Source organism: Podarcis raffonei, chromosome W, assembly GCF_027172205.1.
Source record: "Podarcis raffonei isolate rPodRaf1 chromosome W, rPodRaf1.pri, whole genome shotgun sequence".
Taxonomy (NCBI): Eukaryota; Metazoa; Chordata; class Lepidosauria; order Squamata; family Lacertidae; genus Podarcis; species Podarcis raffonei.
In genome coordinates this window covers 21,316,093-21,342,850 of record NC_070620.1, presented here as the reverse complement: position 1 = coordinate 21,342,850, position 26,758 = coordinate 21,316,093, and the positions used below count along the sequence as shown (strand labels likewise).

Sequence of the window (26,758 nt, the reverse complement as noted above, 5' to 3'; positions counted from 1 at the left end):
CAGGAAGGTAAACGGCGTTTCCGTGCACTGCTCTGGTTTGCCAGAAGTGGCTTAGTCATGCTAGCCACATGGCCCGGAAGCTGTACGCCAGCTCCCTCAGCTAATAAAGCGAGATGAGTGCCGCAACCCCAGAGTCGGTCACGACTGGACCTAATGGTCAGGGGTCCCTTTACCTTTACCTATGTCTGCTAGGTGGTAGCAGGCCATTGGGTGATGACTTGACAAGCCACTGTAACATTAGAATCAGAATTGTACAATTGAAAGATACCCTCAGGGTCATCTAGTGGTCCTTAATGTTTACATGTTTTGTTTCTAGATGAGAAATGTGTAAATGAGCTCAGAGTAAGTATGCATTATTGTGCCAGGTCAGAATACCTCAAGCTGGATCTCTGAATAATTTAAGTAATTTCAGGCCCAGAAATATACAAGAGAGAAGCTAAGGGCTGGATCAAGCACACAAGGGAGATGATTTTGGATAACTTAATCCCTAACTTTATCAGCTGCTCAACTCTGCAGTTTGTTTGCTTGATCACACAAGAAGCAGCCCATCTACTATTTTAGTTAACCATAACTAACAGACCCATGATGTGTTGCTTATTTAGTATTCAAGCTGTCTGGCTCTTTTGTCAACATAAGCTAATGCAATGAAACCACTTGGCCAATAACCTGTTTTAATTACAATCTGCTGCCCATTCTTGGCAAAAGCTGTGTGCCCTTAGGAGTTAATGGTACTTTCCTATCTGTACTGAACTGTTTCAGTGCAGTAAATCTGTTATATGGGAAATTGTCCAATCTTGAACCCTCCAGCACTAATTCTTATTAGCTTCATCTAACACATCCTGATTCATCCCATTGTTGGCAGGAGAGCACCATTTGGGGTTCAGTACCTGTAGAAACTACACATTTCATTTTCTGAGGGTCTTATTTTACTTCCATGGTACTACGAAGCAGTCAACCACCCAAATTTGATTTAAGGAAATGATTACATTAAAGGAGGCCAACTCACTGGTATTTTATTAAACACTTCCCTTCCTTTCCCAGCCATTGGACACACTGAAACTTTAAAAAGGCAGAAATATGCACACACACTTCATTTGTAGTCCTCCGGCACAAAATGTGGATTGTCTTGCATTACATGGAGGGTGGCAGATATAGATTATTAAACACCTACATTTAGTTAAAACATTTTACTTAAGAAGAGTTACAGTACTGTCTTTGTAGATTTACCCTTTAATATCCATTCCACCAAACACTAAGCATAAGTGTTCATCTGGGCAGCCTTGAGATAGATTGTCTCCATTAGAGCCTCCAGCTCCTTCCTTCCCGTTTCTGTCCTCATTGGAAGACACTTTCCACGGAACAACACACATAGACTGGTCCAGACGAGCAGAAGGCACAGGAGTTTTAAACTCCAGCTTTATCCAATGTCCCTTTTCTGCAGTTAAAAAAAAAATAGAAAACTATGCAAAAAAAGGGGGGGTTGCAGCAGCTTCTTTTCAATTAAAACCACTATTTGTCAATCTTGGAAAATTAGACCTGAAGCTTCTACAGGGAGTGGAAATATTGGGGATCTCTTTTCCCTCTTAACATTTTAAGTGACATACATGGGAACAGTGACTGCTGACAGCTTGTATGGTTTTAAAAGTAGCAAAGATAGATTCATGGAGGATATAGCAAACCAGTTGTTGGGAATCAAAAAGGGGAGAGTGCAGTTTCGCACAATTCCTGTTTGCAGGCTCCTGACTGAGAACAGTATGTGGGACTATTTAGACCAGAAGGGTTATTGTGGGTGTTGTGGAACACTGAAACACTGAGCGGCTCTTGGGCACCTTTTAAACTATTCCCATCTAGACCAGGAGTAAGAAACCCGTGGCCTGCCAGATGCTGTTGGATTCCTAACTTCCAACAGCTCCAACCAGCATGGCCAAGGGTGGGGATTCAGCAACATATTGCAGAGCCACAAGTTCAGATGGGTTGGGTAAAAATAATAAATTACGTACTATTATTCCTGACCTAGCCCACTGCTGCCTAATACTGACTGAAAGCAGCTCCTCAAGGTTTCTGCTAGTGAGAGAGGAGAGAGAGAATACCCTTTCGATACGATAATCTTTATTGTCATTGTCTCATACAGAACAACGAAATTGAAAAAATCTACATAAGACATTTAAAACCAACAAGCCAGCTATCCCAGCCTGGTTAGCCCCCTAAAAACTCTGATACCCCATTTTTAAATACAATATACTCCCATAGAGACTCCTTACACTGCATCTGGATACAAACTGTTTCTCAGGCGGCTAGTCCTAGTCTTTATAACCCTGTACCTTCTTCCAGAAGGCAGAAGCTGAAAGAGATCATTTCCGGGGTGTGCACTATCCTGCACTATCTCTGCAGCTTTCTTATGGCACCTGGAAGCATAGATTTGATCCAAGGTGGGAAGAGTGCACCCAATTATTCTCTCTGCAGTCTTTACAACTCTGGACAGCATTCCTATCACCTGCTGCAAAAGATCCTTTTAACTGGATAATATTTGGGATTAAACCTGGGACCTTTCTGCATGCAAAACACCTGCTCTTTCACTGAGCTATAGATGCTCTTGATAAACTTGAAGCTGCGTTATTCCATATCAATCTTTTTGCACACGTAGCCCAGGTGTGCCTACTCTGAATTGACCACAACTTCCCAGGGTTGCAAAAAGATCTGTTTCAGTATCACCTGTTCCCTGATGCTCCTGTCGGATTGCAAGCCACCAGAGCCAGTCCCAGCTCTTAGTCCAGAGGAATTTGGCCACCCTCCAGGTGCCCGGCTTGAATCCTTATTGACCTCCCCTGCCAGCGACTCCCGGCAGGATCAAGGGAGGTCTCCCTCGGCGATTCAACCCAACATGAAGGAAGAACACACCATTCCTCCCCCTCCTCTCCCAGGGAGGGGGAAAGAGACAGACAGAAATATATTTACATGTCTTTATTCCTGTCTTTCACCAGTACAGAGAAAACATGTCTGTACACTCTGATTCCAACTGCAGAGAGAGAATAACACTCCTCCCATGTACTTCCAGTACAGGGTCTGTAGCAGTCCCGCTGTTCCAAGTGGCGCAATTCAGCATAAAATAAAGACGCAGAGAGCTAGTATTTTTCCTTGTACTGATGGAGCAGCTCTTTCAGACATCTTCTCCTCTCCAGTCCGTTTTTATTACCCTTTGTTCTCTCCAGCCGCATGGCTGCTTGCCAGTGTCTCATGTTACCTCATCTGGCCAAGGCTTAAACCCACCCACACCATATAGGGTCAACACTGCCCAGAGGAAACACAACTCCTTTTAAGGTCAATACAATTCTAATACATGATAAGGCACAGACATGCTGGTCACTGGGTCAGCAAGACACCAGGTGGCACTACAAACCTTTGCCAGGGCTTTCTGGCTCCCACATGCCCTCTTTCTTTATATTTTAAGCATAATCATATATATCAGTACCAATGGCTTTGTCGAGCGCGAGAAGCGACTCTTTTGACACCGGAAGCGGGCCGTGGACTGGAGAACCATGCAGTACATACAGAAATTAAAGAAGGAATACATTGTATATAGCAACACAAAATAATGCAAATAACTACTATAATAATCACTATAATCAATAAATGTCGAAGCCAACTTCCATCCGGAAGCTAAGAATGTAAGAATTCTGATTCCATGCTGCATGGTAGGCTTCCTTTCTAGTTTATAGCCATGCACTGGTGTCACTTCTATAGCACTGAGATTGGTCACTGTATGTTCCTGTAAGAGAACAAGAGCTATTAAACATGACTTTCAATGTATATTTACAGTTTGGATATATGCCCCATGATTCTTTCCCTCTTTAATTTGAAATAACTGGGGGCAGGCATACATACCCAACATTTAGAAGCATGCAATAAACTAGTAAACTTAATCATAACTTGTACAAAAATATTATTCCTCCATATCTTATGATAATTTTCACCCTTAAAAGTCTTATTCAACAACACTGTTCTTATAGTTCGAGAGTGGCTGAGCCGTAAATACTGCCAGCCAGTGTAGGATTCAGGCAACTGCTGCTTGCCCTATGGAGTTAAAGTGTATATCATGAGTTAATTTCACATTCCACAACATACAAATTTCCGAAAATGTTTTAGAAATATATGCTGGACCATTATCAGTTTTGATACGCGTAGGTTTACCCATGACTTAGAAACAGCGGATAGTGTGCTGAGTGACATGCCGAGCTGTTTCCCCCCTCATGGGCGTAGCCCATATGAATCCAGAGTGGGTGTCCACCGTGAGGTGAACCTTGGAGAATGGAGCCAACACAGGTGTGTGTGTGACTTCCATCTGCCAACACGCCAATGCAGACGTGCCCCTAGGATTGACAGCATCAAAAGGAATGGCCAGCTGAGATTTAGAACAAGAAGCACATTGGGAAACTATATCCCTAGCTTAGGCCAAAGGAATAGAAAACTGCTTAGCCAATGCTTTCGCAGGGAGATGAAAGGTGTTATGACCTAGTATAGGATCAGAAAGGAGAGAAAAGGCAGAAATGTTATTCAGAGCTGAATCTGCTCTTGAATTTCCCTCTGCTAAATACCCTGGGTGCGATGTGTGGGAGCGAAGATGTGCAACATAATAAGGAAACTCTCTGTGCTGAAGTAAGGCCTGCAGGGCAAGAAACAAGGAAAACAAGTCAGAATCCAAGGAAGGAGTTATATAAGATATTGGTAAAATAGCAAAAAGCGATATACATACTGAGTATCCACAATAAGATTGAAAGATTGAGTAGGAAAGGATTGAAAGGCAAGAATCACAGCCGCTAGCTCTGCTCGCTGGGCAGAAGACTGTGGAGGGGTAAATAACTTTTCCATTTTCCTCCCTCCTCCCCATGTCACCCCCCCTCTTTTTCGTTCCATCCATGAAAAGGGTTAGTGCAGAGGGGAGAGGTGTGAGAGACAAAGGGTTTGTCAAAACATAGGTGACCTGTGTCAGAAATGTCAAACGGTCATCCTTTAGAGGATTAAAAATGATGACCTATAAAATCAGCCAAAGCAATTTGCATGGCAGCATTTGTGATCAATAAATGCTGCTGTTCAGTCTGTGAAAATGGCAAATAAATTGATGCAACATCAAAACTGCTCAAAGTTTATAGCATGTGAACGTCCTTTGATAACAATTGTCTGATGTGGATTCATTTGCGGAATAAATGTTCTTCAAAGGGGTATGAGGTAAATGTAACCATTCTATAATGCAGATAGTCTTCTTCTTGTCCATCTGAGCATATAAATTTCCTGTTGGCAACAATGGTGTAGCAAATACTGCCAGATGCAGCTTTTGTTCAGCACCTCTAGGTGGCGCATGCGGAAAGGTTTCAATGCTTCATTCACAAAATTTTGGCAAAGTGTAGGGGAGTTCCGCATGCTGTTGTGGCTGAACAACCCACTAATATCGCTGGGTGGATTGCAATTTGTTATATACTGGCAATGTAAAAGCAAACTGTTCCTGTCTGCTGGATCCAGTGGGATGAAAATGATTCAATGTCAAAAGTCAATTGTTCAGAAATAAGCTGTTCAGAAACGAGATGGTGCCATTGCTGCGGTTTTTTCTTTTGGTGGAGGCCACTGTTCTACCCACACTGAGGTATCAGTGATCTTGGTTTGCCATGCTGGAAACGCTGTATTGATAGCTACAGGTTGGTTTTTATCTTGTGCTGCTGCCAGCAAATGAGCCTTGTGGGTGGCTGTACCAACAGACTGACCAATGCGTAGCATCGTAGCTGTATCAATGGCAGGAAGGTGTATTATCGGGCGCAACGCAACCTTACAAATCCTCAGTGGCATTTTCAAAGGCCAATTGTTTGATAATTATTTGTTTGGCTTCCGGATTTTCAATTTGGCTACTCACTGCTGTAATCAGCCTGATTTTTCTCATTGCTTGTTGAGCAGCAAGAGCTGTATCCCTCAATAAGATCTGCAGCAGTGTGGCTTGTACTGAAGCCTGAGCATAGGGCTCACGCCCCATCATAGCATCCATCACATCTGCGAGGGTAAGGTTAGGATTATTCCCTCTGGCTTGGTTCAGTAAAGCAGGAGCATAAGCACCACAGGCAATTTCCCATTCGTGAGCTGATGGGGGTAAAACTGTACGTGCCAAAAGCTTGAAGTCATCTGGAACCAAAAGCTGGGCTTGAATTCCTGCTGGAGCACCAGCAGGTGGCACAATAACAGGGAATGCCATAGTATCCTGAGTTAAGTTACAGGCAAATACTGCACGTTGCAAAGGGGTAGCTGCTTTTGCTGCTGCTGAAAAAGCAGAGTCATTTCCAGCCAGACCACGGTATTTTTGCAGGATTGGGTCTTCTGGTGAGGAACTGCAGTCTGGAGGTTTGGGATCTGGGGCTGCAGGCAAAGCAAGGGCTGGAACACATGGCAGGACAGCAGGCTGAATTAAAGAAGCTGAAGCTTGTGTTGGCAATGCAGCTATGGAGATATTTTTTGGTGATAAAGAATCCATAGCATATCGAACTTTGCACCATGCATTTAAATTCCGAACACCAATGCTGGGAAGCCCATGAAAATGTGTTCCAATATTATCCCAATGTTTTAATTCCAGAGTTCCTTCTTGAGGAAACCAGGGGCAATGTTCATCAATTGCCAGAATGAGCTGTATCAAATCTCCCTCAGGAACTTCCAATTTGTTGCAGGAGAGGAGAAATTTTAAGTCTTTTAAAAATTTCTGTTGGGGAGTAGTCAAAGAGCTGCCCATTTTTCTAAAATCAATATTTAAGGGATCGACTAACCTTGGATCCGTAGATGAATAGCGCTTGAAACCTTTGCCAGACGAGGTAAGTCGATGAATATCCACTGCTTGGATCAAAAATCTTCTCACAGTCTTGCCGCAGACTGTTTGCTTCAATCTTGCTTCTCAGCTCTCTTTTAAAAACCTCAGTCGTATCTTTTATTCAGCCTCACACGGGGCACCACTTGTAGCAGTCCCGCTGTTCCAAGTGGCGCAATTCAGCATAAAATAAAGACGCAGAGAGCTAGTATTTTTCCTTGTACTGATGGAGCAGCTCTTTCAGACATCTTCTCCTCTCCAGTCCGTTTTTATTACCCTTTGTTCTCTCCAGCCGCATGGCTGCTTGCCAGTGTCTCATGTTACCTCATCTGGCCAAGGCTTAAACCCACCCACACCATATAGGGTCAACACTGCCCAGAGGAAACACAACTCCTTTTAAGGTCAATACAATTCTAATACATGATAAGGCACAGACATGCTGGTCACTGGGTCAGCAAGACACCAGGTGGCACTACAAACCTTTGCCAGGGCTTTCTGGCTCCCACAAGGGTCATGTGTCACTCTGAGCTAACATCCGGTGCTCAGAGCTCTGAACAGACTGTTCCTGGTTCCCACGGTACAATCCAATAACATCAGTTTCCTGTTTACCATTCCAGCCACCTGGAGCTCGCTTCTGCATTGCTGCTTTTTCGTAACAGCTCCTCCCTCTCCATCTTGTTAAAAACTGCAGACTCAAAGGACTGATCCTGGGACCTTTTTCATGCAACAGATGAGCTCTACCTCTGATCTACTACTCCCACTCCCTTTAGTATGTGGTGACAGTGCTTATAATCCTGGGGGGCAGGGGGAGTCACACTACATAATCAGAGGCCACATAAGCACTTTGTTTTGGATTACAGCTCCCATCAGCTTCAGCCACTACTAGCTTCAGATAAGTCAAGGTTGTGGGGAGGTTACATGGCTGGGGCTGCCATCTCAAAATTGCTGGCGATGGCACATACGCAAAGAGGATTCCCCAGTATAATGTTCCCAATGGAAGCTAAGCAAAGACATCATCATAAGAAACACCCACTTATGTGATATTTACACATTGTGTCCAGTGCTCCTGTTGGGTCCATTCCACCAAATATATACAAATGGCCCTGAAACACAGCTGCTGAGTGGGCTGCCCACCCTGCTGGTACAGATCCAGTAGCCGACAGGGTCTCCCACTTCATTTCAGCTGCAAGCACATTAAATCAATCTACATCAGTGCTCATCAGGTGCAAAGCTTAAGCAAACTGAGCTTGAAACACACATAACAGGGCTGCATGCACATTCAGTGATTCTGCAACAGGAAAATGAATTTGGTAAAGAGTTTGGGACAGTTACGTCAAAGTTAAGATCCTAGCTGTAATGACAGCAAAGATTATTGGGGGGGGTGGCTTAAACAGATGGGAAATGCCTGAAAAAGAGGAATCAAAGGAAGGCTGAATGGAATTTAGAATTTATTTTTCTCATTAATGTCTTCCTTTCCATAAAGGAACTTATGGCAGCATACATGGTTATCCTCCCCTTTCCTCCCTTGTATCCTCACAACCCTGCACAGTAGGTTAGACTGAGAGATTGTGCCTACCACAACAGCAGCAAGAATACTTATCGCAAAGTATTGGAAGACACAAGACCTACCCACCCTGGAAGAATGGCAGCTGAAGGTGATAGACTATATGGAATTGGCAGAAATGACCGACAGAATCCGAGACCAGGGAGAAGAGTTGGTGGAAGAAGATTGGAAGAAATTTAAAGATTATTTACAGAAATATTGCAAAATTAATGAATGTTAGAATGATGTTGGATTGAAAGTTATGGGGTTTTTAGTTATAATACTATAAGGAGTATGAAAAAATGGACTATTAATAAGTAAAAATCTAATGTTACATTATTCTAAGATTAAAGATTAGGACAAGTAAAGAGGGGAAGGATTTGCTGAACTGATAAATTAAACTGGAATACAAAAAGGGAGGTTAGAGGAGGTCCAGAAAATTAAGTAAATGAAAGAACGTAATGGAAAGGTGGAACTGTTTTTTTTTTCTTTTTTCTTTGTATTTTTCTTTTTCTTTTTTCATTTTGTAAAACTTTAATAAATATTTTATAAAAAAAAAGAGAGATTGTGCCTAACCTAAGGTCACCCAGTGAGATCTGAGTGGGAATCTGATTCCTCGTCTTCCTGGATCTTGTCAAACGCTACCCACTACCCCACACCACCTCCTAAGGCTGTACCACAATTCTGTAGTATCACAGCCTGCAGGTGGAAACTGTAATCAGGATCCTACAGTATTTCTCACATTCTTAGCCTTTAAGGCTTTATAACATGGGTAGGCAAACTAAGGCCCAGTCGCCTTCTAAATCTGGCCGACAGACGGTCCGGGAATCAGCATGTTTTTACATGAGTAGAATGTGTGCTTTTATTTAAAATGCATCTCTGGGTTATTTGTGGGGCACAGGAATTAGTTCATTTTTTTAAAAAAAATCAAAATATAATCTGGCACCCCACAAGGTCTGAGGGACCCCTGCTGAAAAAAATTGCTGACCCCTGCTTTATAATGTGTAGCTTCTAAAAGCTAAAGTTTTATGGCTTTGATTTTTTTTAAGGCAAGATGGGAAGATAAGAATCCCTTTCCACAAAGTTTGCACCACTGAGTACTTATTTGTATCAAAGCAGAAGAGATAATCAAAAAGGGTATCACCTGCCAATCCGCCATGTATGTAGAGCCTGTTCTCGACAGCCACCATGGCATGGCCATGTCGAGGAGCAGGAGGGTCGCCCCAAACTTCTGGTTGCAGCCATGTCAGAGTGGCTACAGGTGGCGAGAGAGAAATGTATTAAGATGAAGCAACAGCTACCTCAAGGTCCTTGCTCCATGCTTCCCACACATAGGGTTGCATTTAGCTATGTTTTACCTAAGAGTAGACCCATTGCAATTAAAAGGCCTACATTAGTCATGTCTATCCATTTCGACGGTTTTTCTCTAAGTAGGGCTAACAGGATTCAACTCCTACTTTGCTCCATCTGCTGCCAGGCCCAGGGGAATCAGCTAAACATTTAGTTTGGGAAACATCTGCACAGGAGCAGAGGAAGCTTACCAGAGTCAAAGATGTGAAGCTGCTGGTCTTTGACTGGATCCACCCCTTTATCGCCTCCTCCAAATACATATAAATGGTCCCCAATCACTGCTAAGGATGTATGGTAAGTCCGAAGGGATGGTGGAGTGCCGATCACCTTAGGGCTCATCCAAGTTCCACCTTCTAACGTGGAAAACAAAAATATTTGTAAGCTACAATATTGAAAAATTGGGGATTGCACACAAGTAAATTATAAGCACAGAAAATGGGGGTGGGTGCGAATTACACGTCACATGTGGAAGAAAGAAATGGAATTCCTAGTCCCCTTTGGTTACCAGGCGAGTGCTTAAATGCAAGGCTAATTTAGTGGTACTTTGATTCAAAGTAACATCAAAGAGAAACTAGAACTTGAAACTACTGAACTGTACTTCCTCAAGAGATTTAGTGCTATAAGTTAGGGACTGAATTGAAACATTTTGGGGTTTTAAATCAAATTACATGTGCCAGTTTTCTGACCGATGGCTTGGATGTTATAAACAACTATTTTGTGTGTATGTCAATGGCCACTGTTAAAACACAAGTATCACCATCTCTACATATTATTTCCTTCTGATCTCACAATTCCAACTTCTGACCCACTAGTGCAGTAACTCAGGATAATACTTCATGCATCTAAAGAAGCCAGATTGTAGTGTGCAAAAGCTGATGCCATAATAAATTTATTAGATATAGACGGTGACACAAGACACTGTTGTTTTTGCTGCAGTACGCTAACCCAGGTACCACTCTGAAATAAGTTTTATTGTTATTTTCCTCATCTAACAGATAGCCAGTGTGGTGTAGTGGTAAGATTGTTGGACTAAGTCCTGAGAAACTAGGATTCAACCCCCTGACTAAGGCCAAGTGAACTTGGACCAATCACTCTCTCCTAGCTTAACCTACCTCAATGGGTTGTTGTGAGGATAACTATTCTCAGGAAGACTTCCGGGTTAGCGCCATCGGCGAATGGCGGATTTCCTCCGACCGGAGGAACGGGCTCCGTGGAAATTGGGTCTTCCCGCCGCGGCAAAGGCGGGGGCCCGCTAGAAATCCCAGGCGGAAGAAGCCTGGGAACGTGGGGTTCGGCAGAGCACCAAGAGCGCCTCCCCTACTCACGAGGAAACCCATTTTTGGGGCTCCAGAGTGAAGTGGGGTGAGCATCGCGGTGCAGCGAACCGATCGCTATTTCCATGGAGGGAAGCCGCGCAGCCATCGCCGGAGAGCGCTGACTTTTTCCTGATGACATTTGGATTCTAAATCAAGTACCTGTGAGTAAAAATGGAGAATCGGACTAAGAAATTTGCAAATTTATGAATTAGGCACGAAGCGGGAAGGTGTAAACAGGAAGTCCGCCTCCCGTTCTTGTATACAGATTGAAGCAAAGATCTTGCAACCTAATAGCCTGAAAAGCTCTTTTAAAGTTGGAAATTTCCTGCACCCATAACCAACAAAACCCCCTTGGAAGCAGGAGAAAAGGGGGGGGGATTTGACTGTTTAATCCTGCAGGAAGTGAGAAAAGGAATATAAGTTTCCACCGTCCCAAACCTGGGGACGGGGTGTCGGGACAGAAACTGCTTGAGATGTCCATTGATTGAAAGTGGAGTAATTTGACAGATAGTCAAAAAAAAAAAAAAAAAGAGAGAAACAAATTAACTTCAACGCTACCTTCTGCATTTTTGCTCTTTAAGGAAACAAAGTATTTGAAATTGAAAGGACTTGAAATCGAAAGTAATTTCCTTTGTTGGATACTTTTTTAACAAAATGGATACAAATAGAAATTGTGTCCCCTAGAGGGAGCCTGTCAGTTTGCGGTCGCAGCTTACATATGTGAGATTTAGATCGTGGGAACATCCGTTTGACCTTGTTCTTGAACAGAAATGTGTTGGCAGGAAGGTCTGGTGTCTGCCCTTGGCAGGACTAATGCTTTGCTGGAGCAGCTGTACGAGAAAATGAGCTTGATGAATGAAAGATTGGATTTCATGAGTGCTGTGGCCAGTGAATATGATTTAACAGGGAACAAGGATAAAGAAGCTACACAGCGATCAACTCAGGAATCTGGTTTGACAAGGCAAGTCCAAGGGCAGATGGAGAAGGAAGAGGCAGTAGCTATTTCCCATACAACACAAATCGAAAGATCCAAAGTTTTGCAGGAACAAAAGCTACTGCGTTGGAAGATTGAACTTGGAGAGTGCTGGGAAGTATTTGAAGTCAAGGAAGCTTTGAACTCTAGTGGGACTGTGAAACAGGTGAACAACTATCTTCTGGATAAATACTTTTTGGACTACAAAGATGAAGATTGGGAGTGGGACTGGGGGGAAGGGGGACAATCGGATGAAGGAAAATGGAAATCATTATTGGATGGAACCCTCCGGAGACCCACTCCCCCAGAAACCAACAATAGACAAAGAACTGCATAAGCACAAAGAAGAACAAAAATTTTTGCAGAAGGGGCCTAGAAGAGATTTAAGGGCCTCGGACATTAGAACACCAGATTGATGGACTATGTAATAGACAGAAAGGACTGATATGACCCGAAACCAGGAAGAAGGGACGATGGATGAAAATTAGAGATATGAAGGGAAATGTGATGGCCTGGGAATCCGATTCAGAGAGTGAATTGGAGGAATCCCAGCCTGCACAGGAGTCCCCGCCTCCAGGGCCGGCTGAACTGGGGCAGGGCCTTGATGCTGAGGAGCCTGCACCTGTGCCGGATCCTCAGGAGCAGGCACCAGGTGAATCCATTCTGGTTCCAGAGGTGGTTGAGGACTCAGTGCCTACAGATGAGTCTCCCCCTGGGCCCAGTAACCCTTCAGCCTCTCCTGAACTGCAGAGGCTTAGGGCAGAGAGGCGAAGGGAACTGGTTTCTCCCAGGAGGAGTGCTCGCCTTAAGGCCAGGAGAGGCGGGGCTCCTGGGGGCCGGGACCGCCCCTGGCCTCAGAGAAGATAAAGGCCAGTCAGCCCGGTCCCAGGTTGCGGGAGCAACGTCGTCATTGAAGAGCTGTTTCGGCCAGCATCCAGTCCTGTTCCTCCAGTGTTCCTGTTCCCCGCCCGGCTTCCTGCTTCTGACCTTCCAGCGTTCCTGTTCCCCGCCCGGCTTCCTGCTTCTGATCTTCGAGTGTTCCTGTCCCCGCCCGGCGCCCTGCTTCAGACCTCGCCTCACACCTTGTGAACTATTTCCAGGCTAGTGACTCAGGACTGAACTTCGACTACGGTAACAGTAACCTTCCCCCCGGGACCAGCACAGGAAATTTTTATGTTAATTTTGGAATTAGTGTAATATTATTGAAATTTGAGGGAATATGCTGGAAAGGAACTAAATTGGCTTTAGTAGAAATGATTTTAAGGAGAAATGTATGAATGTGATGTGATTTTGAAATTATAAGATTTTTAAGATAAGATAAGGTTAAAGAGATTAAGGCAAATTGAATAACAGACTATATTAAAAGAGGGAAAGGTTATGTTGATTAATAAATAAGATAGATTGTGAAGATTAGTTATTTAAACTAAAATTGAGAAATATGGGAAGAATTTGCTGAAATAACGAACTAAACTAGAATACAAAAAGGGAGGTGTGAGGAGGTTCAAGAATTAAGCAAATGAAAAACTGTAATCTGAAATTTGTATTTTTTCTTTTTTTCTTTTTTCTTTTTTGGGTTAGGGTTGGGGATTTTTTATGTATTGATGAAACTTTGAATAAATATCATATATAAAAAAACTATTCTCAGGAGAGCTATATTTGCTGCTCTGAGCTCCTTGGTGGGATAGTGGGATGCAAATATTGGATATGAATAAATTTAGAAATTGGACAGCTGCATGTTTGAAATCTTTTTTCAAAAATACTCCAAGAAGTAATAAAATGAAACGGAAATAACTGATACGGAGGTCCAGAACTTGCACACAATTACTGTCATGGAACTTTGAAGTGTCAGGCATAGCTCTAATGGCTTTAGCCCAAACGTAGCAGAGTTTTCCTGCACAGCAAAGAAGCTAGTTGAGGTGGAAATGACTAGTCAGCTAGACTCAGAATAACTATTTACAGGATTTATTAAAGGAAAAATAAAACCAGCAGAGTTTCTGCATACAAAACAAAGCAAAATAAATCCTTTCTTTCTCTCTCTCTCAACCATACACAGCACTCCTACTCCTAACACACACCACAAAACATCACACTGTCCTAGCAATCCCTAGATAACAGAGTTGAGTGCTGGTCGTTAACCAATCAGAGTAAGTAGTTTCTAGGTCAAGCTGACCTTGGCTTTCTGCCAAGAGTAAATTGACACGGCCTTGAGTTAATTGTGTGAAGCCAGAATCTGTAAGTTTCCCATGAGAACCAATTAACAGAAACTCAACACCCCCTCACAGATTCTGCTGGACAATTAACATCAAATACACCTATGTAGGAGATTATTTTTCCAGCAAACCTAAACCCTTGCACATTCGTTTGTTCTTTACCTTTGCCAATGGTTTAGTTAACACATCTGCTACATTTTCTTCACTTGATACATAAGTACAGGTGATTACATTGTCTTGTACACAGCAACGCACATTGTGGTATTTTACAGAGATATGTTTGGAACGTGATTTGAAACCCTCTGTTTTACTTAAGGTTATACAAGCCTGATTATCAATGTAAACTTGTACTGGTTCTCCACAATTTACATTTAAATCTGCTAACAAATGCTTGAAATAAATCACCTCGTTGCACAATTCACTCAACGCGGCGTACTCTGATTCCGTTGATGACACACTTACAACGTCTTGCTTGCGTGACCGCCAGCTGATTAAAGCTCCACCGACCATTATGACCAGTCCTGTGACAGATTTTCTATCCGGCAAATTTCCCCAGTCACTATCACAGTAGCAACTCAACATTTCATCCTCTGAAGAATTTAATTGTAACATATAGCCAATTGTCTGTTTGAGGTATCTCAGAACTTGTTTTACCCCTTTCCAGGCATTTAGTGTGGGTTTTGAGACCAATCTACTTAATATGCCTACTGCATAGCTAATATCAGGTCTGGACCATTGTGCTAGATACAATAAACTTCCAATTACAGAATGATATACATCAGGATGTTCAAATTCAGGACTCTCATCTGTATGAAGTGTTTTTATGAAACCTGGATCCATAGGCACCACTGCCCCTTTGCAATCCTGCATCCTGTATGTAGTCAGTAGTTGTTTAACTTTGTTCTGCTGACTAATTAGGCAGCTGCCATCTTGGGCCCAGCACACTTCCAACCCTAGATATGTCCTAACCGGGCCTAAGTCTTTGCCCCCTCAGGCGCTGCTACTGGTGTAAAGACCTTGTGCTCATTCAGAGAGGACATCTCTTCCTCCATTGCCTGTTTCCAGAGCTCTGCCTCCTCTTTTGGTAACTTTAACACCTCCTGAAAACTCTTGGGCTCTGCAATTACACTAAACACATTTGCAGTATCTGGAGAAAAACGCACTGGAGGCACTCCTTTGTTTTGTCTTTTAGATCTTCTGGGAGAAAATTTTTCTTCTGACCCACTTTCCTCCTCAGAACTATGACCTCTCTTTTGTTGCTTAACAACTGGTCTTTGGGCAACTCCACTTTCTTGAGAACTCTTATCTGAACTTTCCTCCCCCTCAGACTCTGATTCTCTATGTTTACCTTCAGAGTCATGAAGCTCCTGGGAAGGTTCAAACCAAACCTCAGTATTGGCATGTAGTCTCTCCCAGCCACTATGTTCACAAAAACTGGCATTCCTGGAGATCACAATGCCATTTGTCCCTTCAGCAAAGCGGAAACCTTTTCCCAGCTCCTGGTAACCCACAAACACTAACTGTTTGGTCTTAGGATCTCCCTTCTTCCTCATTTGTTTTGGAATTAACACCCAGGCTTTTGATCCAAACACATGCAAATGGTCAATTTTGGGTTTTTTCTGAAACAATTTAAAGTACGGGGTTGTACCTATTGTTTGATGAAAGAGCCTATTTTGGAGATAACACGCGGTGAGCATGCTCTCCCCCCAATAAGACATGGGCAAATCAGCATCATCAAGCATGGCAAACATCATGTCTTGTAAAGATCTGTTTTTTCGCTCTGCAACGCCATTCTCCTCTGGGGAAAAAGCGTTCGTTTTTCTATGCCCAATGCCACGCTTTTGTAACCAATCTCTAAAAGCATTTGACATAAATTCGCCACCTCTGTCCGTCTGAATCCTTCTGAGTTTAATGGACAGAAATCTTTCCACAGATGCCACCCAGCCTTTAAACTTAGTGAACACGTCACCCTTATTCTTCATGGGAAAAACCCAAGAATAACGCGTGGCGTCATCCACAATTGTTAATGAAAAACGCGATCCACCCCTGCTTACAGCAAATGGACCAATTACGTCCATGTGAACCAGCTGTAGCGGTGACTCACTAACTCTGTCACTTCTGGGGTAAGAGACTCTGTGGGTTTTAACCTTTTTACAAACGTTACAATCAAGGTACTTATTACAACTCTTTAAATTACCCCCATCAGCCAATTCAGACATTTTTAGTACACTTTTCCAGCAAGCATGCCCCATTTTCCTATGCAATAAGTGCACACAGTTGTCATGTATAGCTTTGTTATTCACTGCAGGCTGAGATTTACTGACTACTGCTGCAACTTGAGATCCTGCCTTAAGCCAAAACAAGCCTCCCTCTGACTTAGCAGTGCCTAAAATCTCACCAGCCTTCTTAATAATGCAGCTATCTCCTTCAAAATACACTTTAAACCCAGCTTTTAGCAAACAATCTACAGACATCAGATTGCTCCTTAATGAAGGCACATAAAGTACATTTTGCAGGCATTCACGAAGACAAGGAACAAAAACTGCACCCCCCGAAATCACTTCGGAAGTACTTCCGTCTGCTAAAGCCACCTGGCTGCGCTGTGCTGAGTTCTTGGAAACAAACAATTCATCTGAATTTACGATGTGCCGAGACGCTCCCGAATCGACCACCCAGACAGCTTGTTTCTCATCAGCAATCTTGACCTCGGCGGTCACCAGCTGAGCCGACTGTTTTCGTTTGAAGAATTTCTTTTTCCGCTGCTGCTGCTGCTGCTGCTGCTGCAGATCTCGTCTCTGCTCCTGCACCGGCAGCTGAGACTTGACCAACTCAGGACATTGTCGTTTTAGATGCGCTGAAGACCCACATCGGAAACAACGCCTAACAGCAAACGCAGACTCCTCACCGGCACACTGCTCTTGCTTCACCCCTGGCACGGCATGAGAACTCCTTCCAAACCGCCCGCCTGTAGAAGCCTCTGCAGCAAACGACCTTTCTTGCCTCTTCTGCCATTCTTCAATCAAACGCCCAGTAACGTAACTGATTGATAAATCACGCTCCTGTATGCCTTCTAGAGACAAAACTAAATTATCCCAGCTTTCCGGGAGAGAACTCAAAATAATAGCCACCTTCTCCTGCTGGTCTAATGCACAGTCTCTTTCCTGTAGCGCAGCAAACTTTAACTGTAAACTGTGTAGGTGTTCCTGCATTGTAACCCCAGGCTGTAACATTGCCTTGTACAATGCCTTGCGAATGAACAGCTTGGAAACCGCTGTCTCACGCACATGGAGTTCTTTAAGTGCTTGCCACACACCTCTAGCTGACTTGATTCCCCTCACATACGGCAACTGGGAATCTTCCAGCCCCAAGACAATTGTGGCCCTTGCTCTTTGGTCTTTATCGAGGTCTTCATCATCAGGCTTCACAGGAAACTTACTCACCACTTGCCAGAGACGATCCCTCTGCAGCACTGCCTGCATGCGTTCCGACCACAGCAAGTAATTGGAGTCATTCAGACGCTCAAAAGCCATCTGAACTGGTTGTGAGGCCATCTTGAGAGCGATGTCCCTGGAACCCGGAACCAGCTACTCACAACCACCGAGAGAGAAAACAGGAACCACAGCACCCAGCACTCACACGCTGCAGCTGTTGTCCTTGTGTCCACTGCGTCACCAGCTCACAACAGTCAGGAACCAGCCAGTGTCCATCTGCTGCACCAACAGGAACAACAACTCCTGGAACTACTGGAACCAACACCGTTGATGCTGACACCACCGCAACTCAGGCTGGCAGCACAATACCCATAACCTCATGGAACTTTGAAGTGTCAGGCATAGCTCTAATGGCTTTAGCCCAAACGTAGCAGAGTTTTCCTGCACAGCAAAGAAGCTAGTTGAGGTGGAAATGACTAGTCAGCTAGACTCAGAATAACTATTTACAGGATTTATTAAAGGAAAAATAAAACCAGCAGAGTTTCTGCATACAAAACAAAGCAAAATAAATCCTTTCTTTCTCTCTCTCTCAACCATACACAGCACTCCTACTCCTAACACACACCACAAAACATCACACTGTCCTAGCAATCCCTAGATAACAGAGTTGAGTGCTGGTCGTTAACCAATCAGAGTAAGTAGTTTCTAGGTCAAGCTGACCTTGGCTTTCTGCCAAGAGTAAATTGACACGGCCTTGAGTTAATTGTGTGAAGCCAGAATCTGTAAGTTTCCCATGAGAACCAATTAACAGAAACTCAACATACTGTTCCCAGTTTCACTGGCTCCTCCAAACACCCAGAGGCTCGTGGGCGAGCTTGTGGGAATGAAGGTGGCATGCTCATACCGCAAGAGACCCCGCCAGGCAGGTGCCGTCCAACAGTGTGCATCTGGGAGCCAGAAAGACACGTAAGAGCCTGGTAGTGGGATCAAGCCAAAGGGGGCTCATCTAGTCCAGCATCCTGTTCTCACAGCAGCGCCTGATTTCGGGCAGTGTGGGTGCTTCCCATACATAGGGCGCCAAAAGAGGGAGAGCAAAATTGAGATGGTCCATTTCAGTGTGCCAAATTTTGTCATAACTCAGTGCACCAGTTTACCAAAGATTACCAAAGTCTGCCCCTGCTCAGAGGCCAGCCAGATGCCCCAATGCAAAGCCCACAAGCAGGACCTAAAAGCAGCAGCACTCTCTGCAATTGCTGTCAGGTAAGGGACGTGGGTGGTGTTGTGGGTTAAACTACAGAGCCTAGTACTTGCACATCAGAAGGTCAGCGGTTCAAATCCCCGTGACTGGGCTTGAGTCATTTGACATGATTTCTGATCAATCCCACAAGCCTCCGCACCTCTGCCCATTTTCTCTATGCCTGGTAGTCACATAGCACAGACTAGTTGTTCACCAGGCATCCTGAGTACATAAAGATAAGGAGGTAGCTTTGATGTAGCTTTTGGTAATCTTTAGGTAGCTTTTAGGGCCAGGAACAGAGGTTACATGGAGGTGGTAAAATGCCTGTATTTCCTTTCCTATAGGTTTATGATCTCCAGGGTTTGCTAAATGCATTCCTCTTTGGTTCCTGTTTTATTTAACCTAAACATGTATGCATGATCAAATAGTAAATAGTTCTTTGTAGTTAAGAGGCTTCCTCTGATCTCACTTTGTCCCCACATGGGATTTTTTGAAATGCTCAGAGGAAATCTGATTGGTTGTTACAAACGCTGTGTTAAAGTTCTTTTGTGAATAAAAACGGCCTGGGCCAGGGAGTGGCATTGCACACTTTTCTCCCAGAGTCTTTCTGGTCAAGCCTCGTGTCTATTTTATTAATCAGGGTCCAGTCCTTCCTTCACCTTCAGAACGCAACAGATGACTTTCCCTTTCCTGCTGCCTGGCTCTGCAGGAGTTAGGTACAAGGAGTTTTGCCCCACATGGGCACAGGGACTGTCCCCAGGTGGGAGAAGGGCATACCTGGCATGGAGAAATAAGCAAAACGGATCTCAGCAAGGCTGCTGTTCCATGTGGAGCAGAAGATGGAGCGTGTCTCTTTAAGCCTGCAATGCTATCTATGCACACTTACTGTGCTGCCAAATACAGCAGTTCTTGTGAGGAGAACCTGAGCTTACAGGATTAAACAGCCTACTGTGGGGCGGAGAGACTCTGCGTCACTTCCGAGAGTCTCAGTTCTTTGTTCTGTTCTGTTTTCGTTTTCGTCCAGGGCAGACACGTTTGTACAATGTTCCATACTCTGCTGGACAATGGATAGTTTACGCTGTAAATTCCTGCCAACCTAGCAGTTCGAAAGCACGTCAAAGAGCAAGTAGATAAATAGGTATCTCTCTGGCGGGAAGGTAAACGGCTTTTCCGTGCTCTGCTCTGGTTCGCCAGAAGCGTCTTAGTCATGCTCCCTCGGCCAATAAAGCGAGATGAGCACTGCAACCCCAGAGTCGGTCAGTAACTCTGCGTGACAGCCTGATTTATGCATATCAACGCACAGAAAACAGAAGGCTTTATTTTTGACCGCTGTGAGACTCTGCTTTTGCTCAGAGCTTTTGGAATGTGTGCTGCGCAACAGAAGCACACCGGATCTTATCTCTCTGAGCAATAAATTATTCTCAGAGGTTATGGAAGCCGAAGCTTTTACGCTGTCAGAGAAAGCCTGCTTTTATGTGCTGTGTGCTGAAAAGCTGCTGGCTGCTGAAGAAGAAAGCACAGCTCTCAGACCCTGCCTGGAGGGAAGCAGGGAGTCTCGCTGGCTGCAAGCTGTGTGCTGCAAAGAGTTGCTGGAAGCCTCTCCTCAGAAGACGGCTGGTACTCCTGAGTACTTCTGAGCCCCAAGTGAGGACTGGGGGAGGAGATGGCAGAGCTCCAGGAATCTTTTGATGTCCTGTTTGAGAAGCTCACTGGCCAGAACTGGGAAATCTGGTCCAGAAGAGCAAGGGGTTTTTTGGCTGTGAGGCTTGGGTCCTTATACCAAAGGCCAAATGCAGAAAGGGTGGCCCTAGGTCCCAAAAGATGATTTTCTGTGGGTATGAGCCAGGGACCAAGGGGTGGAGATTTGCCTATCCATCAGGGGATCAGTCCAGAATTCTGCTTAGAATTAGAGAAGCTAGGTTTCAAGAAGAGTCTTGCTGACAGTTGCCTGTACCTTAAAGGGTCAGGAGAGTCACAGGAAATGATGTTAATCTTCGCTGATGACATAATTTACACTGCAAGGGCAGACAAACAGGTACAGAAGTTTGCCAAAGAGCTTGGGAAGCGGTTTCAGCTCAAGAACCTGGGTGCAGTAAAGATCTACCTGGGTGTGGAGATAGCTAGAACTGAGGATGGTAACTTCTTGCTCAGTCAGAAAGACAAGATTGAGCAGTTGCTTGAGAAGTTCAGAATGTCTGATTATGCAGGGGTTAGGACACCCATGGAGACGAGCTACGTGAAAGACAGTCAGCAAGCAGAACGCGCTGAGTTCGAGAACGCTGAGCTCTTTCAGTCAGCTCTGGGTAGTCTGTTGTATCTGTCCCAATGGAGCAGACCGGACGTTGCTTTTGCTACCAATTTGCCCAGTAGGGAAGCTACAAAACCCAGTTTAAGTGCCTGGCATGGTATCAAGCGGGTACTGCATTACCTGCAGGATACCAAGGACTTCAGTCTCAAACTGTCAGCTGCAGGTGAGACGAAGCTGACATGCTGGGCAGACAGAGACTGGGCGGATCTGGATGACAGGAAGTCCGTATCTGGGATAGTAATAAAGTTCGGGAAATCTCTTATTGGGTGGAAGTCCCGGAAGCAAAGTCTCACTGTGCTATCCTCTACTGAGGCTGAGTTCAGTGCACTGTCAGATTTGTGCCGGGAACTGGAGTTCTATAGATGCTTGGTGCAAGAGATCTGTGGGGATTGTAGCTTGCCCATCACTGTTTGAGGAGACAATCAACCCTGTCTGAAGCTAGCAGAATCTGGACAGTTTAAGGCCAGAACCAAGCATCTAGACATACGTTTCCAGAATGTGTGTCAAAGTGTCCAGTCAGGTTTGATAGGGCTCAAATATTGTGCCAGCCACGATAACTTGGCTGATGGTTTCACTAAACCATTGAGCTTCCAGCGTCATGGGGAGTTCTGTGGTGGTTTGGAGTTGGGATAAGTGGTGATACTTGCTTGCTCCCAGTAGTGCAGGACGAAGAGGGGGTGTGAGGAGAACCTGAGCTTACAGGGTTAAACAGCTCAGAGTGTGCGTCCTGCCTACTGTGGGACGGAGAGACTCTGCGTCACTTCCAAGAGTCTCAGTTCTTTGTTCTGTTCTGCTTTCGTTTTCCTCCGGGGCAGACACGTTTGTACGATGTTCTGTACTCTGCTGGATAATGGATAGTTTATGCTGTAAATAAAGTGCTTTTAGTTTTAGTAACTCTGCGTGAGAGCCTGATTTATGCACATTGATGCACAGAGGACAGAAGGCTTTATTTCTGACTGCTGCTAGACTCTGCTTTTGCTCAGAGCTTTTGGAATGTGTGCTGCGCAACAGAAGTACGCCGGACCTTATCTCTCTGAACAATAAATTATTCTCAGAGTTCTTTCCAAGGTTATGAGGACAAAAGGAATGAGGAGGTGGAAGGGGAACCAAAACAGTTTTATTAACTAATAAACAGCAGGCATGCAAAGCATAACATAAAACATACCCAATCTCCCCTTCAGCTGCCCAGAGCCCCAGGTAGAGCAGCAGGAGAAAGACCCCGACCGTCGGTCTCCCAGCATCAGGTCCTTTGATCTGGGCAGAAGCTCTCTGGTCCCCTCCCACCTATGGCTTTTATAGCCTGCCTTGATGTAATCAAGTGCACCTGGCATTACTCATGATTAGCCCAGGACCCTGAGATGGAACTAATACAAAGCGGCTGAGAGTCTCCCACTACCTGCAGCTGGGCATCCAGCCAGCACTTGCAACACAGAAGAACCCAATAAACTCCCGACAGGTGTGTGAAACACAAGAATCCAGCAGACCTCAAACTGGGGGTGTTAAAGGGAAAGGGAAAGGCCACCTAACTCCTCAAAATACAATTGTATTCCGCATTTCCACTACACTTACCCAGGAGTAAACACCACTGAACAAACATGCATAAATGCTGTAGCAGCTACTAGGATGAGCCGGGAACCAGGGTAACCCTGGGCTATGAACTCAGTCAGAGAGTCTCAGGGAAGTCACTCTCAGCCTCTCCATCTACAACATGGGGATAAAACAAGGCTGGGTAACCTTGCTGGGCTGTTCTATGGATTATTGAGGGTGTATGTGCAAAATACTGTGAATACCCCAATCTTATTATTTATACAAGAGTGAAACAAACTGCTGCAGTATGGACTCTGCCAGACAGCCTCTCTTCCAGGATACTGCCTTCCACCACCAAATTTTCTCCTCCCTGCTTCTCAGAAGCCAGTCATTATTCCGGGTGGTACATGACACCAGTCAAGCTTGCTAAAATTTATCATTTGCCCGATAATAAATGTTGGAAATGTAAAGAAAATGAAGGTACATTCTTTCACCTTTGGTGGACGTGCCCAAAGATTAAGGCTTTCTGGGAGATGATTTATAATGAAATGAAAAAGCTATTTAAATATACCTTCCTGAAGAAACCAGAGGCCTTCCTCTTGGGCATAGTCGGCCAATTGGTGCCAAAGAAGGATAGAACTTTTTTTATGTATGCAACAACAGCAGCAAGAATACTTATAGCAAAGCACTGGAAGACGCAAGACCTACCCACTCTGGAAGAATGGCAGACGAAGCTGATTGTATGGGATTGGCAGAAATGACTGGCAGAATCCGCGACCAGGGAGAAGAGTCGGCAGAAGAAGATTGGAAGAAATTTAAGGACTATTTAAAGAAATACTGTAACATTACTGAATCTTGAAGGGAGTTGGATTGAAACTAATGGTTTCTAGCTGCTATGGTAAAAGAATATGGAAGAAATGTTTTTCTTTTTTCTCTTGTTTCAATAAGGTTTAAGTTATAATAATTTAAGAAGCTGAATAGAAAATAAGGTGTTAATTAATTGCGAAGTTAGGAGATTAGGATTTGCTGGATAAATAATTTGAACTAGAAAACAAGAAGGGGAGGTATGAGGAAGTCAAGGGACGATGGTTTGGAAATCAGGTTTTGAAAATTATGTGTTTTTAATATTGTCTTTTTTCTTTGTGCTTTTTTTTCCTTCTTCTTCTTTTTGTTTGTATAAAACGGAAAATTTTAATAAATATTTATTTAAAAAAAAGAAGCCAGTCATTATTCCTTGCTCAGTGTGTACATTTCACCCTAAGTGAGCTGTTTTGCCCTCTCTGGGTCCAATCACTTCCCCCCCCCCAAAAAAGTTAGTTTTAAACTTTTGAAAAACTTCAAGCTCTTCCAAGCCTGTTGTGGGTAGGTGGTGCTGTTTTACCTACATGAGGTCACATACTAGAAGATGCTATGCAGCTTTAGCCAAATGGATGCCCTCCAGGTATTTGGGACTACAACTCCCATCAGCTCCAGCCAACATGGTCGTTGTCATCCAAAAGATCTGAAATGCACCTTCTTGGCAAAGACTGTCTTCTCTGTCCCATCAACACCAGAAGCCCATTAGGTGGTGACAGGAGAGAGAGCCCCTTCTGTGGCTGCTCCCCTAGATAGGATTCCCTCCCAAGAGAGGTTATATGAGCCCCCTCCTTGTTATCCTTCCACCAGCAGGCTAAGGCCTTCCTGTTCAGACAGGCCTTTGGGAACTTAAGGTACAGGCAATGCTGACCACTGGGCTGCTGTCAAGACAAACAGGATTTCAATTACTGGTTCCAAATGTGTTCTGATGTATTGTAAACTATTGTTCCTAACTAGTTTGTTTTTATGACTTTGTATTTTATAATGCTGCTTCAAAATGTTGAATCCCAACTTGAGAGAAAGCTGGGATATAAATATAATAGGCAAATGAATAAATAATACACAGTAGTATACAGGATAGCATCCTCACCCCCTGGTACACCAGATTTCTGCAACCTGGTGTACAGTCATGTTCTTTTCAGGATAACGAGAATTGTTCTTTAAATCATCTGGAGGGCACCAGGGTCGGGGGAGGTTGATGTGCACAACATTTTAAAAAATTAGTTCTTTACTGAGGTTTGCATATTTCAAAAGAAAGAGTCACAACACAATCATAAGGTAATACTGCCAATAAATAAGTTACCAGAGCTGCCACCCCCTACAGTGATAAACAAAATCCATACCCCACACTACAATTCTAAATGAAAGTGTGGTGTTGTGGTTAGAGTGTTGAACTAGGGGTCTGGGAAACCAAATTTCAAATCTGCAATAGCCATGAAGCTCACTGGGTGTCCTACAGTCAGCCACTTCACTCTCAGCCTAACCTACCTCACAGGGTTGTTTTGAGCATAAAGCGGGAAGGAGAACTATAAGGGGCACCTTGAGCAGCTTGGAATAAAATATGGGATATAAAATAAACATGGCAATACAATTAATATAGAAACCTGTCAAAAGCAGCATTAGAACATTGTAGGTGTTGTCTCCCCTTCATGGATCACTGCCTTGCCGTGGCGAAGGGGCTTGAATAACTCAGAGAAGCTATGAGCTATGCCGTGCAGGGCCACCCAAGATGGACAGGTCATAGTGGAGAGTTTTGACCAAACGTGATCTGCCTGGAGGAGGAACCGGCAAGCCACTCCAGTATCCCTGCCAAGAAAACTCCATGGACAAAGACAACAGGCATATAAAAGTTATGACGCTGGAAGATGAGCCCCTCTGGTCGGAAGGCGTCCAACATGCTGCTGAGGAAGAGCGGAGGACAAGTACAAGTAGATCCAGAGCTGATGAAGCGGCTGGGCCAAAGCCGAAAGGTCGCTCAGTTGCGGAAATGCCTGGAAGCGAAAGGGAAGTCCAATGCTGTAAAGAAAAATATTGCATAGGAACCTGGATTGTAAGAACCATGAACCTTGGTAAGTTGGATGTGGTCAAAAATAAGATGGCAAGAATAAATATTGACATCCTGGGCATCAGTGAACTAAAATGGACGGAAATGGGCGAATTCAGTTCGGATGACCATCATATCTACTACTGTGGGCAAGAATCCCGTAAAAGAAATGGAGTGGCCCTCATAGTCAACAAAAGAATGGCGAAAGCTGTACTGGGATGCAATCTCAAAAATGATAGAATGATCTCGATACGAATCCAAGGCAGACCTTTTAACATCACAGTAATCCAAGTTTATGGACCAACCACTGGTGCTGAAGAAACTGAAATTGACCAATTCTATGAAGACTTACAACACCTTATAGAAATGACACCAAAGAAGGATGTTCTTCTCATCATAGGGGGTTGAAATGCTAAAGTAGGGAGTCAAGAGATAAAAGGAACAACTGGCAAGTTTGGCCTTGGAGATCAAAACGAAGCAGGGCAAAGGCTAATAGAGTTCTGCCAAGAGAACAAGCTGGTCATCACAAACACTCTTTTCCAACAACGCAAGAGACGACTCTACACATGGACATCACCAGATGGGCACCATCGAAATCAGATTGATTATATTCTCTGCAGCCAAAGATGGAGAAGCTCTATACAGTCAGCAAAAACAAGACCTGGAGCTGACTGTGGCTCAGATCATCAGTTTCTTATAGCAAAATTCAAGCTTAAAATGAAGAAATGGAGGCAGTGAGAGATTTTACTTTCTTGGGCTCGATGATCACTGCAGATGGTGACAGGAGCCACGAAATTAAAAGACGCCTGCTTCTTGGGAGAAAAGCAAAGACAATCCTAGACAGCATCTTAAAAAGCAGAGATATCACCTTATCAACAAAGGTCCGTATAGTAAAAGCTATGGTTTTCCCAGTAGTGATGTATGGAAGTGAGAGCTGGACCATAAAGAAGGCTGATCGCCGAAGAATTGATGCTTTTGAATTATGGTGCTGGAGGAGACTCTTGAGAGTCCCATGGACTGCAAGAAGATCAAACCTATCCTTTCTGAAGGAAATCAGCCCTGAGTGCTCACTGGAAGGACAGATCGTGAAGCTGAGGCTCCAATACTTTGGCCACCTCATGAGAAGAAAAGA

General features: G+C 44.1%; 1 pseudogene; it reads right to left on the bottom strand.

Annotated features, from left to right (window-relative positions):
- Window positions 1–1,187: 1,187 nt before the first annotated feature.
- Window positions 1,188–26,758, bottom strand: part of LOC128405990 (rab9 effector protein with kelch motifs-like) — a 32,929-nt pseudogene continuing 7,358 nt past the window's right edge.